Consider the following 12,383-nt stretch of genomic DNA (forward strand, 5'->3'; position numbering starts at 1 on the left):
TAATCAATTTAAAACCTTTCTAGAATGAAGACTGACCTATCTCAAGCAACAGGAATTTTGCCAGCAGGCTGCTTTTGGACTTGAACTGAAACCTTCCTAAGTCTCCAGCCTGCTGGACTACTCACATCAGATGTTGGGCTTATGGATCCTAAACAATCAAATAAGTCAATTTTTTAAAATAAATCTTTCTCTCTCTTTCATTATATATATATATATACCACACATATATCATATATGGAATATATAAAATATACAATTATATATATATATATAATGATATGTTGCATATATAATATATACATATAATATATACACATATATAATATATACCTACAGATATACATAATATACACATGTATAATACATAAATACTATATAATATATAATTTTAGACATATAATATATACATCAATAACTAATATATACATATATTACATATAATATATTACATATATATTATAATGTATAATATATTGACATATTAATGGTATTGATTAATACATAATTATATATTATATACATCCTATGTTGTATGTGTGTATATATGTATACATATATATACATATATATCCATCCTGTTTGTTCTGTCTCTCTGGAGGACCCTTACTAATACATCCCTCCATAGCTTTGAGGACCGAGCTGTTGTGCACTACCAAGATCTCAGATCTGAAATCAACAATTTATTCTCCCAGCTGCTGCGAGTGGTGCCAGAAGACAGCGTCAGTTGTCATCTGTTTTTAAGGATTACCTCATCTAAGAAAAAACTATCTTGCCCAAGGTCTCACCTCCTTCCAGGAGCAGCCTGCCCAATGACTAATCAGTGCAGAGGTATTAAGGCTCATTCCCTTCAACTCAACTCAGGACAACTCTGATGATCTGTCTCAGCTCCAGAGATGAGACCTTCATTAGGTTTGAAGTGCAGCCCATCTTCTCCCTCTACCCAACTCTGCTTCCTTCCTCTCTCTTCCATAAGTATTACTCCCAAGAATGCTCCCTAATAAGTGGCCTGCATGCTAATCCGCATCTTAGATTCCTCTTTGGAAAGATTTAACCTGCAATAGTCGTTCTCTCTCTGCCCTGATATCACCTTTCTCCCTGCTCAAATCAGTACAGAGTATATTAGTAATCTGCTCCATAAACCGATATCCAACCTGGAAATGGGATGCCAATCTCCCCTCCCTGAACGCACTCCTAATTTCTATGGGTGATTTTCTTGAAGCTCCCCTGACTTAGCTTGGCAGAGTGGTGCAAAACCTCCCCTTTCTCCCTGCCATCTCAGGTGTTCCATCAGTCCTCTGCATTTAGAATTTTCATGCTCAGTCACGCCTCCAAAATCACAGGTACACAATTCAAGTTCTCCAAAGGGATTTCTCACTTTGCTACACTCCAGGGATGGCGCCAAGAGAGTCCATAGATGTGCAGCTCAGCAATCTAACAGAAGAACAAGATTCTGCTAGGCATCTTGTGTCTCTAAGAACGTTTCTCTTAGCTCTTTCCTCTCACTTGGATTGGTGGGATGGAAAATCCTCTCTCCCGTAGTTCTTTCCTTCTTTACAAGGATTCACTGAAAGAAGATTTGAGCATAAAATAATTTGAAGCTTATTTGTTAATTTTAGTTATCTGTTGCATCCTTATTTTATGTATACAAACATTCTTTATTTGACTATTATATTATCAACCAGCCCAACAAGTTTGGGGTATTTTCTCTCCTCTCTGCCTCAAATCTCTCTCCCTCAAATCTTTTGCTCCACTTTGCATACAAAAATAAATCAACATATAGTTCTACCACATTTAATCATGTTAATGAGAACTGCTAGCAGGCTCTGCTTTCAGAGTTGTTTTATTCAAGGGCCCAGATGTAATCCTGACCAAACACTGTAAGATGGCTAGCCAAGGTCAAAGGCCATGTTTTTTCCATGGACTAGGTTCTCTATTCAAAGTTAAATGGGCCTTGCCATCATTTAGAATATAGTGCAACCATTTAACTATCCATCCTACAGAACCTAGATCTTCTGCATCTCACTGAGCCCCAGAAGGAAGTGATCACGTGAATTCTTGCTGGAGTGGTTTTGGTTGAAGTGGCAGAAATGAACTAGCTTACAAACTTGTACCACATATACCTCATGAAATCAAAGCCCTCCATCTCCCAACCACCAGGCAGAAGTATATCCATTATCTATAGCATGTATGCTTTAATGCTTAAACAAAGATAAAGTAATATAATAGCCTATCTTCCTCTAGCTTCAGACTAGAGATTTTATCTCCCTCAATAATATGGTCTAATTAAGTGAATTTTATCTCTCTACTTAAAAAATATCTTTTTGCTTAAATCTTTGATCATGTTTTTTGTGTTCTTCCTTTTTGAAGTTCATTTCAATGACACTATTCTTTAACCTCAAAATCCTTTACTTAAAAATGCTCCACCTTACTGAATAGATTCCAAAGTTTCTTTCAAACCGTCAGTAAAATGTGTCCCAGTAGGTAGCAGTCAAATAGACAAGATCACTCAAGCATTTCTCAATTAGTTAAGGAACTTTTGACGCATCTCGTTTATCCTTCTCAGTGAACAAAACATCTTGGAAATGTTTTCTTCAGGTCAAAGGGCACATTTAGCATAATAGCTAGTCAAATTTTTTTATAATTAGATCATATGGGGATTGGGGCCTTCTATTTCTTTACTTGCATATGATATGAGTAGTGCTTGCTGAATCATAACCCGCTGAGAAAGGAAAATAATTGAGAAAGTAACCTTGGCACGTTAGGAAAGGAAGCATGGAGGCTTCTGACAGCATAAAATAATACAATTACTAGTAGGGTAAAGTTCAGGGGAAGAAGCTATAGTCACATGGGGAAAAAAAAGGTAGCTGACTGTGTCTTTTTACATTGTTGGGTAAAGAATTTGGGTTCCAGTATGTGGCACATTCTATTTTGAATGATTTAAGAAAAATAAAAAAAGCATTATGTGGGATACTAAACAAGCAGTTTGAATTAGATATTTGGAAGCTATGTTTTCCATGGTTATCAACAATTAAACTTTTAGAAAGCATACGGAGCCATCAGGTGAGCAACAATACCACTCATGGCTGTGGGATAGAATAAAAGAGAAATCTTTTCGGAAGGTTAGATTTAATATGACTATCAATTGCATAGTAAATTTAAGACAACTATATATGAGTGGAGTTGAAGACACCTAGGTTAAAATGTTTGTTCCATCATTTATTAGTTGGATGATCCTGCCCAAAATAGGCACCTGTCTATTCTAGTTTTCTAATGTACAAAATGGGGTCAATAGCATTGGACTTTTATAAAAATTAAACGAGAAAATGTATATAGAACAGTTCATTGCCTGGCGTATGGTATTAATAAATTTGAAGATATTTTATCAGTAATTTTTGAGAATATGAATGGTTGGAATTAGGTTAAATTTCCAAGAGTGCTTTGAGTCAAACCACCCTATAAGAATGTTCTACAGTATACAGGTGAAATTGGAGCCAGGAAAGAAGCGAAGAGTTTTCAGTCTTCCCTGCGTCTTCCCATCCTCATCTTCAATGACAACTTCTGGCGGCTTTTTTGGAAATTCATCTCTCTGAGGAACTCAAGCTTTGCATAATCATCTGTCTTGAAAATCTCACTGTAGTTTTTGTGAGAACTGCATACAAAGCATGTTAATATCTCAAAAATTTTTTAGAAGGTTGGACAATTAAGTTTTGTTCTAATTATCCAGTTAAAGACTCACCTGTCCCTGTAGACACACAATATTTGAAAGATGGCACTGCAGACACTTGACATACCACCTGTCACCAGAATAGCACTTGCTCCACACACCAGACAAACATGCACAGAAACAGTGACAAACACTAGTCCTGACAGATCATTTCATTTCTAACTATTAACTGTTTATCTTAAAATCTTTTGTCTGGTTAAGTCTCACAGAGGAACATGATTATTTGAAGTAAATGTTCTGATTAAAAATTGCATTGAGCAAATTTGATTAAATAAGACACATCAAATTATTACAACTTATTTCTAATTTTTTCCATCCTTCATTTATTTAAATTTCCATGAAGATCCATGAAGAAAAATATGATTGTTTTTCTGCTATATAATAAGCCACCAGGAAAATTTAAGCTTTTTAAATCATTATACAGAAGAAACATCAAATATATAGGATAAAGAATTGGAAATATCTTTCTACTGTAAGTTAGCATTTACATTTAAGAACACTTTGTTGGGCAAATCTGAAATGCCACGTATTTATTACAAGCCCACTAGAAAAGAACAAATACTTCTACACGGCCTAGGAAATGACCAAAAACAAGTTTATGCTACGTGAACAGACAAAAAGAACAAAATAATTTTATATTATTGACTATGTTATATATTTTTAAACTTGGGAAAATTTTAATTATTGAAGCATTACTTATTCTCTATATAATTTTATTAATAGATACTTCTGATGAGTTGAGGCATGAGCTATTATTATGAAGCTATAACAGCCAATAGAATTATTAAGCACCAACAAGGCAAAGGCAAGAAACTATTCTAAGCTTTCAGTTTGAATCTAAAAGCTAAGATTTTCAGGAAGTGAGAAGGTAGGATTTGGGTTCAAAAACCCATCATGTTGTCAACTCTTTAGTGATACCTGTTTATAGAACAGATATTAAATAAAACATTGTCTAAGGACTGTTTCCTAACAGAAAAATTTAAGTGACCTCAGGCTATCAAACATACTCAATTTATATCCAAAGTCAATGCTTAGGGGACGAAGTAAACATAATGCAGTGTCCCCTGGCACTGAATATTTAAGTTCTTACAATTCCGTTTGCTGAGGTTAACTAGTTGAATGTCAAGCCTTCTGATTTCTAGCATGAATCTTCATTTGAGTAAATTCTATGTTTGCCCTACACATTGATTTTAGCTGACTAAAGTCCACTTCGAATTTTATATCCTAAACAGAGTAGTCTTAGTTTACATAAGAAGAGAAGAAATGCTCTAAACTAAAGGCATTTAATTACCACAAAATAACTTTCCTTTTCAATATACTCTAACCCTAAACATCTACAGTTCCCAGAGTCCATTTAACAACGCTTAGATTATGTTGCACCGTCTCTGTGGTCATTGCTGGCTGCATCTGGCCCCAGCTGAGATTTAAAGAAATGAAATCAAAGTACCATTTATAGTTTGAAAACAGTAAAAAAGCTCAAACCTATAACGTGACCAGTGAAGTGAGGGCCCATAACTGTTAATGTCCTTCTGCCAGGAATCCGTTCCTTTGCTTTGTTCTGTGTCTGCTCCCTGGGCTCACTTTTGGTTACTGTCTTTTACTTTTGCCCTTGGTTTTTTCTTTTCTTGAAACTTTTTAAAGTCACTATCACTCTTTCCCTTTGCATCTTATCTAATTTCTATCTTTTTGTTTCTGCTCTTAAACTCCTTTCACTTTTTTTTTTTTTTTTTTTTTTTTTTGGTGAGGAAGATCAGCCCTGAGCTAACATCCATGCTAACCCTCCTCTTTTTGCTGAGGAAGACGGGCTCTGAGCTAACATCTATTGCCAATCCTCCTCCTTTTTTTCCCCTAAAGCCCCAGTAGATAGTTGTATGTCATAGCTGTACATCCTTCTAGTTGCTGTATGTGGGACGCGGCCTCAGCATGGAGAAGTGGTGCGTCCCTGTGCGCCCGGGATCCAAAGCCGGGCTGCCAGTAGTGGAGCGTGCGCAATTAACCGCTAAGCCAGGGGCCGACCCAGACTCCTTTCACTTTTAAACACCCACCCCTTTTTTTCTTTTATCTATGAGCGTTAATATTTTACAGCGATTCCCCCAATTCAATTTCAGGCTCTGTCCATTTCCTTGTTGGACCCCCATTAGCTAACGAGCCTTATTCTTTTCAGCTCCCTACATACGAATCTGAACATGGCTTTGAGGCAAGTGTTAGAGGGATCGGAGAACCTAAGAGACCTAATGTGCGGTCTAGGCTGCAACTTTGTAGACAAAATGGAGAAGTTACTTAGCCATATCAGAAAACTGAGATTAATAATGGCTTTCCTTCTTACTGCATTGACGTGAAGGAGAATTACAATTACCATTTACAATAGAAAGTCATTTCCACTATTAAGTAAATCCCCTTCTACTGCTAACCACCCTGTTCTAGATTTAAAGTGGGTGTGTTGTGTCTCTGTGTGTGTCAGTGTGAGAGAGAATAAATGAGTGCCCATGGGAATTGCCATTTCATACAATGGAGAGCTGGATTTCACATGCAAATATACCCATTTCCTTCTGTGTTGTAACTTACAAGACATCTGTGTGTGCAAAATTAACATCATAATTACTACTACTATTACTAGGAAAAATATACTGGATCTGAGACACAGTGATCAAAATTTTGCAAGTATTATCCCTCTTAACCCTGATAATAACCCTGGAAGGGTAGTCTGGCTTTTTTTATCTAATGTGATTATGATAAAATGGAGACTCCAAGAAGCTAAGTAATTTATTTAAAACCACACAGATTTTTAGATGTGTAAAACCACTTCTGACTCCAAATTTAAAGACATTAACCATTAAGATTTGCTATCGCTTCAGAAAATTGCTACACACACACCCATAACAGTATATCTACAATACTGCAAATAAATCTAAATAATTTTAAATGAAATTTTCCTCTTCCTGAGTACAGGGATAGGAAGTGAGGTTTCCAGCCAGTTAAGTGAGGTAAGTGTTCTACATGTTATAGTTAAGTAGACAATTTCCTGAGTACCTGCTATTGGATCAATAAATGGAAGCTTTTCCTTATTATATCTACTGTATACGTCCATCTGTTTGCAATGTCATGTCTTCTTTTACATTTATCACTAAAATAAAAATATAAAATGTGCATTGCAGTATTCTCACTCTAAGTTGGTAAAACGGCCTAAAGTCCAGGAATTTTAACTCCTCATGGGCCTGCAATTATCCCTTTGAATTTATATTGATGGAATATAAAAACTTTAATTTGAATAACATTAGTTTGTACAGTTTATATTTTTATATGTATCACATCTTTTGAATGTTTTATCAAAGCATTACTTGTACTTAATATTCTAGCTTTGAAAATGATAAAAGTCAGATACAAAACAATTAAACAACCTGTGTGAAACTACTATAAATGATCTTAATATTCGAGAAAGGCTGCTACAAGTAAATTACTTGCAGAAATGTTTTTTACGTTCTTACTTTTGTCATGACAATTTTTTATAAAAATAAATTATGATTACAGAATGAATTATTAAAATTTGGGGGGCAAGCCCCATGGTGTAGTGGTTTGGCACACTCCACTCCAGCAGCCCAGGTTCATGGGTTCAGATCCCAAGCACGGATCTAGACCACTCATCAGCCATGCTGTGGTGGCAACCCACATACAAAGTGGAGGAAGATTGGCACAGATGTTAGCTCAAGGTGAATTTCCCTTGGCAAAAAAAAAAAAAAATTTGGAGTTATTTTTCCCAATTCCACTTATAGAATTTGTATGCAGTTTGTAGTCACCATTGATTTGACCTTCATACCAAAGAAACTCTTTGTGGGAAATACAAGTGTAAGGCAAACATAGTAACTAGCACTTGGTTTTTAGATACAGTCATGCATAACTTAACGATGGGGATCCTTTCTGAGAAATGCATTGCTAGGCGATTTTGTCATTGTGTGAACATCATAGAGTGTGCTTACACAAACCTAGATGGTATAGCCTACTACACACCTAGGCTATACGGTACTAATCTTATGGGACCACCGTCATATATGTGGTCCATCATTGACCAAGACGTCACTGCATGAGGCATGACTGTAATTGTGTATTAAGCCTCTTTTGTGGTTGTTCTTTGCTTTTAGGTTTTTTTAAACTTCAGTCACCTGACTATTAGAATATTAAGATATGTTTCTACTAGAAATCCTATATTTATCAGAGATGATTTCTGATTATTGTTTTACAAGCATTACAAATATATTCTTTCAAAGAGTTTTAATCATTATCTCATGTTTTCTTGAATACTGAAAATTCAGAAATTTTACCTCTGGCTCAGAAAATATTTGAATAGTTTAGTTTGAAAGGATATGATATCAAGCCTGATTTTTTTTTTTTTAATTTTTTGTTTATTGCAGTAACATTGGTTTATAACATTGTAAAAATTTCAGGTGTACATCATTGTACTTCTATTTCTGCATAGATTACATCATGTTCACCACCCAAATACTAATTACAACCCATCACCACACACATGTACCAAATTATCCCTTTCACCCTCCTCCCTCCTCCCTTCCCCTCTGGTAACCACCAATCCAATCTCTGTCCCTATGTGTTTGTTTATTGTTGTTATTATCTACTACTTAATGAAGGAAATCATACGGTATTTGACCTTCTCCCTCTGACTTATTTCACTTTGCATTATACCCTCAATGTCCATCCACGATGTCACAAATGGCTGGATTTCATCATTTCTTATGGCTGAGTAGTATTCCATTGTGTACATATACCACAGGGAAATGCAAATCAAAACTACAATGAGATATCACCTCACGCCCGTCAGAATGGCTATAATTAACAAGACAGGAAACAACATGTGTTGGAGAGGATGTGGAGAGAAGGGAACTCTCATACACTGCTGGTGGGAGTGCAAACTGGTGCAGCCACTATGGAAAACAGTATGGAGATTCCTCAAAAAATCAAGGATAGAACTACCATATGATCCAGCCATCCCACTGCTGGGTATTTACCCAAAGAACTTGAAAACACCAATTTGTAAAGGTACATGCACCCCTGTGTTCATTGCAGCGTTATTCACAATAGCCAAGACTTGGAAGCAACCTAAGTGCCCATCAAGGGACGAATGGATATCAAGCCTGATTTTTATAAATACTATCTGCTTTAGAGCCTAGATAAAACTGATAATTCGATTTTCATATAATTTCTGGTTCAGTTTTTTAAAATATTTCTACACACTACAATGAAATATTTTTAAAAAGGAATAAAATAAGATAACTGCAGAGGAGGTAAAATTATCATTGTTTTCAGATAAAGTGGTTCTATACACAGCAAATCTAAAAGAATCAACTGAGAAACTGCGGGAGTTCAGTAGGGGGACTATACACAAAAGCAGCTTAGATAATATTGTGACAACAAATTCCATATATAAAAGCAACATTACCTACTAATTAAATTAAGAAATGTATGAAAAACTTAAAATAAAATTTTAAAAATTCTTCAATAAATGGAAAGTTTTCTTAAATAGAAAGACCCAATATTGTATATCATATTTGAATTTCCCAAAAATTATCCCACAAAATATAAGCCTTGTCAAAATATCATTTTTTTTAAAGCATGATGAGGAATTTGATACTCAGTCTGAAAGAAATTATCAAATTAGTCAACAAAGGCCTAAAGAAAGTATACCATTTAGTAGGAAACAGATTTAATTAGTAATAAAATATAGCATTGAGTTAAATAGACTAATATGGCATGGCACCAGAACTGATAGATCAATGGGCCAAAATAGTAAGCCCTAATAGAGTCAGGACATATAGAAATTTAGTATATGATAAAGATGGCAATTAAATCAGAAAAAAATAGATTTTAAAAAAATTGCTATAGAGATCTCTGAGGCTGGATCTCTAAAAATAAAGCTGGATCTCTACCTCATTTCTGATTTTAAAAAATTTCAAGAGATAAAATAAAAGTGTTATTGTGAAAGTACTAGAAGAAAAAAATGTAGTTGTGAAAAGTAATTCTGGAGTCAAGAGTTACCTTCGAGGAACGCACAAATCTCAGTCACAAAAGAAAGCTCTGATACATTTATTTCAGCAACATTTCATCTTATATGGGGTTTAAGTCCTAGAGACAGCTCATTCATTGAATAAGTATGGATGGAGCACACAGTTTGTTCCAGATACGTTTCTAAACATAAGGGATGTAGCAGTGAACAAATTAGACACAATCTTCTGTCCCACGTAGCTTCCCAATAAGTAGAAATAGATAACTAACAATAAGCAGACATATCATGTCAGATGGTAATAAGTGCTATGAAAGAATATTAAGCAGAAAAAGAATGGGAGTAATAAATATTTGTTGAATAAATAAAGGAGACTGTGAGTATGCAGTATTATCAAGGGTATAAAGACAAATATAGCTCCATATGTTATTGGTAAGAGTATTCTCTGGTACAATCTCTTTGAATAGGAATTTACACAAATGTAAAACGTGAAAACCCTTTGACTCAGTAATTCTACTTTGAGGTATTTACCCTACAACCATATTTGTGTATAACTCAGATATATGTACACAAGATTTTTTTTTACAGCATTGTTTGTATAAAGGGGGAGGGGAAGACCTGCAAACAACTTGAATGTTTCTTAGTAGGCAATTGGTTAAATAAAATATGAACATCCATGGAAAGGCCAACTATATACATCTGTTAAAAAGAATAAAGTGGATTTGTTATGAAAATCTGGAAAACTCTCCTAGATATATAGCAAATGACAGAACAGTTTGTATGTATTATCCCACTGGTATAAAACAAGATGTATCCGTATGTTTGTGTATATGCCTGAAAAAATTCTGGAAGGATACACAAAATTACTTCTGGGGAGCAGAATGGATGTCTTAAGAACTAGAGAGTAAAATTTTTAAGCAGTACAAAGAAAAATGAATCTATATGCTTTATTATTTTCATAGAAATATTAAAAAATGTTAAGCACTGAGGCAAATATTGTTCATTTTGTGCAAAAAGCTGAAATGCCCTGATGACAATATTGCATTAGATTAGGGATCAAAACAAATATTGAATTTGTCCTATGAGGATGGCCAGAACAAATAAATTATGCCAACAAATCCTCTACTGGTTCTAAATTATATTGGCTGGATGACTATAGCAATCACATTAAAAGCATAATTAGCAAATTGCTATCTCAAATTCAGGCTTAAAAAAAAAGACAACGACAGACTACATCACAAACTGTCTTAGTTTGTTCAGGCTGCTATAAAAAACTACGATAATCTGGGTGGCTTACAAACAACAGACATTTACTTCTCACAGTTCTGGAGGCTCGTAAGTCCAAGATCAAGGTGCCAGCAGATTCAGTGTCTGGTGAGGGTCTGTTTCTTTGCTCATAGACGGCCATCTTCTAGCTGTGTCCTCACATGGCAGAAGGGGCAAGGGAACTCGCTGGGGGAGTCTCTTATAAGGGCACGAATCCCATTCACGAGGGCTCCACCATCATGACCTAATTACCTTCCAAAGGACTCTCCTCCAAATACCATCACTTTGGGCATTAGGATTCAACGTATGAATTTTGGGGGGGTATGCAAATTCAATCTATAATACAAACAAAACAGTATCATCTTTAATTTATACAACAGCTTTAGGACAATTATACAACATGACACTGACATATAACACGGTTACATGTCTGGAAAGTAACTTTTGTGTAGTATCTGTTTATAAATCTATTACATTATTAATACTTTTTTTTGGAGATTGCTGTTCACTAATGACTCACCAAAGGGAGCTACTATGATTCTCATGCGTCCCCAGTTTTACAGGTCTACTGTTGGATAGATTCTTATCATAAGGCTGTATTCACACAGCTATTATAAATTCTAACTCCAGTAGGTGTCTGTTGTGGTGGTGAGAAACCAATTCTCCTAAATGACAGTGGTTTTTTTTAGTGCTGTACTACAAGCTGATTAATAACGAGGAATTTCCGTGACCTGGAATTGGATAGAGCTGACACTCGTCTCCTCCACTGTAGTAACTTATTTTACTGGGGGTGGTAATAAAGGCTATATGACAGAAAAAAAGAGGCCATATAACAAAGCTTCGACTATTTTTCACCTAGAGTCTAACTGATTTCTGATAAAGCAATGTAAATCACATATATTCTCCTCATTTATTCAGGAGAGCTCACGAGAAGCAGTTACTTAAATTTGAAAAAACGCTAAAGAGAGATTATCTGATAATTTGAAGATGCCTATAAAATATCTGAGATTTATAAAAGGTAAAGAATATGTAGGGGATTTTAACGTCTTATGAGTCTCATTTAAAGGTAATTTTTCCATATGAAATTTTTACTCAGACTGATCAATCATTTCTACAGAAATTGCTCAACAAGCATATGAAGAATGATCATTGCCATGAATTGAAACATTTCTACTTGATAAAAAATAAAACAATAGTACATGTGAATTTACTGTAGAAAATTCTGAATAATTAAAACTCAGAGAGATACAAACAGCAGACTCACATATGTCAGGAAACCTATCACACAAGGTAAATTATGCTCGATATAGAAACTGCTGAACTATTTTACGCATAATTTTTCACACTTGCATATAATATAAAAACTTATTTCTTGATGGGATA

Source organism: Ceratotherium simum, chromosome 4, assembly GCF_057802395.1.
Source record: "Ceratotherium simum simum isolate JZ-2026a chromosome 4, ASM5780239v1, whole genome shotgun sequence".
In the NCBI taxonomy this organism is placed as follows: Eukaryota; Metazoa; Chordata; class Mammalia; order Perissodactyla; family Rhinocerotidae; genus Ceratotherium; species Ceratotherium simum.